We start from the raw sequence: 6610 nt of genomic DNA, 5'->3' as shown, positions 1-6610 counted from the left end.
CTATCACTGTTTGTGATGGTTACTCCATCCAGTATTTATTTTTTAGAGTCTTTTAAACCATTTCACAAAGAATTCATGGATTGAGGGATTATCAGAATGAGAGCCCTTTAATTAACTTTTGGGAATGAAAGGGGCATCTTTTGAAGAAGGATTGATAAAAGATTAAATAACCCTTCACAGCACACACTAGTCACGCGGTACAAAGGACAATGATGGTGTCCTTAGCTGTTTCCTGGCACGGGGTTTTGTAACTTCTGTGCCATGTCCTGTTCTCAAAGAAAACATATTTTTAAGAAGACTTAATTGTTTTTCTTATTCTGTAACAAGAGAATAATTCCAAAGTCATTCAGAAGACACCATCACTTCTGTATCATCCTCCTACAAACACACAACACACAACAACAGGAACAGTTGCTATGTTTTAAAAACTTATTTAAAAAACTCCCTCTCTTCTCCTAGCTTGTCCAATATGGCAAGCAGATTAGAGAAAACTTATTCCCACTTCTGTTTTGAGTATTTTACCTGTTGTTCTGATTTTTCCATGTAAAAGGGGCAGTTTTATAAGAAAGAGAAATCACAAGATCTCCGGCCATTTCCTTCCAACCTGTCCCCCTACTCAAACAAGTCCTCTCTGAACATATTTAGTTTTAGGCCTAGCCATTGAAATGTTAGATACTGGAATCAAGATCGAAGCATATCTTAGAAGAGCTGGAAATAACTCTGTGATTACATATGCAATTAGATATGCATACATTTAGAATAGTACAAAACATTGTGCTGGGCTTCTGTGGACAAGACATTGCAGGTCTAGTCCATCAATAACTCCCAGGGAAATAGCATAATGCAGACAAATTAAAAATGAGTCATCTTCAAGAGTAAAATCATCTTTATTCTCTACCAACTCTATAAAAATAGAGATGGACGTAAAAGAATATTTATTTAAGGAAATGCTCATGACATCATCTCCAAAGAAAAACAAAAATATACATGGGACAGCATTTCATTTGTTAAAAAAAGTTTGTGAAAATTTAGTTCTGTATTTGCCAACACAGAATTTTCACTGATTGTCACTTTTTTGGGGTCAAACTTATTTTATCCCATATTTTCCAAATTATATAAAATAACATATATTTACTTTTATTTTCACCCAAAGTGAGAGCATTTTACTTTTTTTTAAAAAAAAGAAAAGTATTTTAAAAACAGAAACAGTTTTAAAACATTGTGCTAAATGAAAGGAGGCAGTCTCAAAAGGCAAGTTGATACTTGTATGATCCCATTTATGTGAATGTCCAGAATCGACAAATCTGTAGAGAAAGAAACTAGATGAGTGGATTTCAAGAGTTGGGGTTGATAGGGTCAGTGAATGTAGAGTGACCGCTATTGTATATGAACTATATTTTAATTAAAAAATTCAAGTAAAATTTTTTAGGAAAAGAAAATATACTTCAGTTGTTATTTACTGCTACCCATTTCTAATCTGTTTCTTTAAAGAAGAAAAAAAGCTTTAATAAGATATAATCCACATATGGGGCACCTGGGTGTCTCAGTTGGATGAGCGTCTCACTCTTGATTTCGGCTCAGGTCATGATCTCAGAGTCATGGGATCGAGCACTGAGTGGGGCTCTGCACTCTGTAGAGAATCTGCTGCAGATTCCTGCAGAAAAGACAACCATGATGATAGAAATTGCATTGAATCTGTAGATCATTTGGGGGAATATTGTTATCTTAACACTAGTAATTCTTTGACGAAGGAATATGGAATTTCCTCACATTTATTTAGGTATTTCATCTCTCTCCGTGATGTTTTATAGTTTTCAGGTTATAAGCCTTGTGTTCCTCTTAATTCATTAAGTGGTTTACTGTTTTTGATGCTATTGTAAATGGAATTGTTTTCTTAATCTCATTTTAGGCGCATTCATTGCTAATGTGTGGAAATACAATTGATTTTGGCTTGTTGATCTTGTTTCCTGCAACCCTGGTGAATTCATTCATTAATTCTAACAGATTTATATTGGACTGCTGGGATTTTTATGTTTAAAAGGTCATGTCTTCTACAAAGAAAGATAGTTTTTTGTTTGTTTGTTTTTCCTTTCTGGTCAAGATGCTTTGTATTTTGTTCATTTTCCTAATTGCCTAGGATAGGAAATACAATATTGAAGTGTTGAGATCTGATATTTTGTCCTGTTCCTCATCTTAAGAGGAAAGCACTTAGGCTTTGACCACTACCTATGATATTTTCTTTGAATTTTTTTTTTTGTAGCTTATCTCCAGAAGGCTGAGGAAATTCTCTTCTATTTCCAGTTGGTAAAGTGTTTTTTATCATGAAAGAGTGTTGGATCTTGTCAAATCCTGTTTTTGTGTGTGTCTGCTGAGAGATCCACGTGGTATCTGACCTTCCTTCTAGCAATAGGGTATATTATATTAATTGACTTTCAGATATTTAACCACCATTGTATTGGTAGGATAAATCCCACCTGGCCAAGGTGTAAAGTCTTCTTTACATGTTTTTGGACTCATTTTGCTTGTGTTTTGCTGAGAATTTTTGCTTCTGTTTATAAGGTTTACATGTCTGTAGTTTTGTTCTGTTCTCTATCTTGCTTTTGGCACCAGGGAAATGCTAACATCATAGGATGAATGAGAAGAGTTGCTTCTGCTTTTATTTCTTGGAAGAATTTGGAAAGGATTGACATGAAATCTTTGTTTGCTGGAAATGACCAGTACTGTCATCTCAGACTCAGGCTTTCAATTTGCTTAGGTACTATCAGATTGTTCACATTTTCTGTACTTTGTAGTTTATGTATTTCTAGGAATGTCCCTATTTTGTTTCACCATCTAATTTGTGGGTATACAGTTGCATATAGCATCCCTTACAATGCTTTTATTTCTGGCATGTCAGACATAACACCCCTTTCATTCCTGATTTTAGTATTTTATTTAAGTTTTTTGTTTTTTAAATCTAGCTGAAAGTTTGTGAATTTGCCTTTTCAAAGAAACTGTTTTTCTCTGTGGTCTTTCTATCTTCCTTATCACTTACTTCTAATGTAATCTTTACTGTTACAGTCCTTCTGTTTGCTTTGGGTTGAGTTCATTCTTCTCTTTCCAGCGTCTCAAGATGGAAGTTTAGATAATTGATTTGAGATTATTCCTATGTGTTACACTCACAACTGTTAATTTCCCACAACTATTATATGTTCTTTACATTTTGGTAGGTTATTTGTTGTGGTTGTTCCACAGTATTCTCTAATTCTGACGTGAGTTCTGTGCCCATTCCCCACCTGCACCCCTGAAGATTTGTTTCCTGCTCATTTGGTTTTTTAGTCATGACTGGACTCATTCTTTGAAGTCTGTTTCCCCCACAGCATGCAACTTCTGGTGTCCTTGCTCACTTAAAAAAAAAAAATCTCTAAACCTCACCTCCTTTGTGTCACCCCAGAGTCAGCACCATTTAGTGGCAGCCACTGATTGGTCAGAGTTGTTTAAGCCCCTAGACCAGTGAGGCTTTCATCTTTTACTGTTGGATCTGTGCATGGCTTAGAGACTGCTATCACTGTTCAGGGAGCATGTGAGTGTGTCCTGTAAACAGCCATGTATTTGTACCTCTGAAGTTCACTCTCTAGATACTCCTCAGAGGTAGGGTGGGGTGGCCTGGGATGTTCATATAATATCCCCGACCAACCAGAATGATTGTGGTTTTGGGTGAGCTCTATGTGAACTTTTTATTTTTTAAAGTAATCTCTATACCCCATGTGGGGTTTGAACTCACAACCCTAAGATCAAGAGTTGCATGGTCTACTGATTGAGCCATCCAGGTGCCCCAGGTGGGCTCTATTTGAATGTTTCCTTCCCTAATCTTCCTTTTAAGCTTCCAGCTTTTCTGTCTCTGCTCGTATCACACTCACTTATTAGTTCCCAGTAGTGACCAGCTAATCACTTGATTGTTTTAAATGACTACCTGGGAGCATATATTGCTCAAAAATCTAAGCCAAATTAGGGAAGTGGGAGGGCCAGAGGGTTGCCAGTCTTTGAGACCCCTGGGCAGAACCTCTGTACTCTGCAGCAGAAGCTGGGAGCAGGGATAGGGAACCCACTCTTCACAAGTAGACACACCGTGGTCCTTCCTGTAGGGCAGAGCTATGTGTGAAGGAGTTGGGGTAGGTGGCAGAGGGTGATGCCAGACCAGGTTGCCACCTCTACCAAGTATAGACCTTCCTAGCATGCAGCTGGGAGAATGGGCTTTGCAATGAATAACCAGCTATTGAATATATGTATATATGTGGGATAGATCTTCCATCCTAGAACGCTAGCAGAGATGTAAGCTGCCATTGGCTCCTGAGCTCACCCCCAGAGCAGTCCTTACTGCAGTGGAGGAACACGTGGCTGATCTCTCCACCACTGCCCAGCACATGCCCTACCTTTGTAGTGGGAGGTAGGTGTGGACACTGCCCCGCAGCTGCCACCACCTGCTTTGTGTTGGCTCTCCACAGCACAGAACTGTATAATAAGAACTGTATAATATAATAACTGTATAACTGTATAATATAATATAATATAATATAATATAATATATAATATAATAAGAACTGTATAATAAGTGGGTTTTCAGACTTTCTGGGGGTACTGAATCCAATAGGAATAGTTCCTCCCTTGCCTATCCCCACCACAGAGTGGGTGAGATGGGAAATACCAGGAGACCGCTGAACCTACTGGAAGGTTCTTCTGCAAGGCAGAACTGTGGGTGCATGCACGACTACCTCCCCTGGTCTGGGTGTCAACAGATTGAGCTAAATAAATGGTCCTCAATTTCTTGCAAGCCCTTTGATCAATCTCCAGAGACTCTGAATGATAATTTTTGCTAACTTTCATCAGTTAAACAAATGTGTATCTGGAAGAGCAGTTTGCCTAAGCTCCTAACACTGTCATCCCAGAAGCCCTGCTCATCACTTATTCTTTCTGGGACTAAACCTTGAATTTACAGATATTTTATTCTGGTTTTGCCTCTTCACACCCATTCCCAACAATGAATGTTTAGCTTTTTGAGGTCAGGCAAAGGACCTTAGATTTTTGCAGTGACTAGAATCTAAGATATCATTAAATGGAAGGCACAGAAAAGCTTTAAAGTTAAAAAGATAATGAGATGATATCACATTAAAATGAAGACACCAATTGAAAGATTATCCCTACAATTAAATTATAAAATACCTATGCCTATTAGATCATCAAGAAAATAAAGCATTTTTCTTCAACAGATCAATGGGTAGTATTTTCCAATGTCAAATTTATTTTCTTTGAGTATCTGCAAAGCAGAAGATATATGGCTAAAAGCTTCCGAATGTAACCATCTTGCCTTCCTGTGTGCATGGATCTGTGAGTTCTGAGAAGGCAGGAGAAAATCTTTATTTTAAATCGTGTGAAATGAGAGGAACCATGACCAATAATACACTGCCAGGGTGGCTGGGTCTGTTCAGCTCGTGCAAACAAACAGACCAGGCTGTGGAAAGGGTTGTCCTGACAACTGGACTTGACTGACCCAGTTTGTCGTTCCTGTTATGAATATGCAACTATCATTTCTTTTGTTCTAAGCCAATTACGAAAAACATAAAAATTCAGTACATTTCTTTAAAAGCAGAACAAGCACAAAAGAAAAGGGATGCTCAGAGCACTAGGTTGTTTTGAATGCAAGGGAAACTCTTCAAAGTAGTTCCCATGGGCTGCTGGGATGCTGCTCCCCAGAGCCCCTCACGTGTGGTATTCTTCACTTGCAGACCGTGCCCAAACCTGCAGTCCTTACCTGTGGCCAACCCCCAGCCGTTTAATGATCCACAGCCCACTGTTTGCAGGCACAGCACCACCTCCTCTTCCCTGTCCTCCAACACACGCACACAGGTGTTCTCCATCATGGGGTAGTGTCTGGTCCAAGAGGACAAAGTGGCAGGGCTGCATCCAAGGTGGAACTAGGAAGGGTACAGGACGGGGTGAGGAACTCCATTTTGGAGGCTCTGGTTAATTCCTGTGCCCAGAGCAAGTGCTGACCACACAGGAGTGCCGCCTCCACTTTCTCTGCCTGTTGCTCTCCACGGCCCTTCATTCTCCACACATTATCTCTTCCTGTTTATCGGATTACTAACTGACAGCTTCCCTGATTTTTGCCCCCCACTGCTAAGTTAGGACCAACCAGAGAGAGCCAAATGCTCACCCCTAGCCAATCACCTGGGATGCCCCCTTCTGGTTAGCCTCCCTACAGCTTCCTGAGCCGCCAGCCTCCAATCAGAAGCAGAGCCAAAGGCTTCCCCTTCTCTCCACTATGAATCTTTGCCTGCCTATGAGTCTCTGCAAAACTCGAGTTATGGTAGCTGATGCCCTCATGAAAGCGAGCTCTAGATAAGTAACCTTGGCCTGTTCCCAGTTGGTTGAGGTGTCTTTGTTTCTCCACTATGAAGCAGCTGGTAGACATCCAAAAGAGTAAAGTATCAGTCCTTGCTGATACTTTCAACACTAATCCTGACTCCATTCAACACTTTTTGTAGGAGTGCATACATTGCTGATGAAGGAAGGAGCCTTGTCCACTTCTCTTCTTCTGTTTAATAAATTAACCAGCTACACCTAAAACCAT

Source organism: Canis lupus, chromosome 1 (genome assembly GCF_003254725.2).
Source record: "Canis lupus dingo isolate Sandy chromosome 1, ASM325472v2, whole genome shotgun sequence".
In the NCBI taxonomy this organism is placed as follows: domain Eukaryota; kingdom Metazoa; phylum Chordata; class Mammalia; order Carnivora; family Canidae; genus Canis; species Canis lupus.
Note: the sequence above shows the minus strand (reverse complement) of the source record.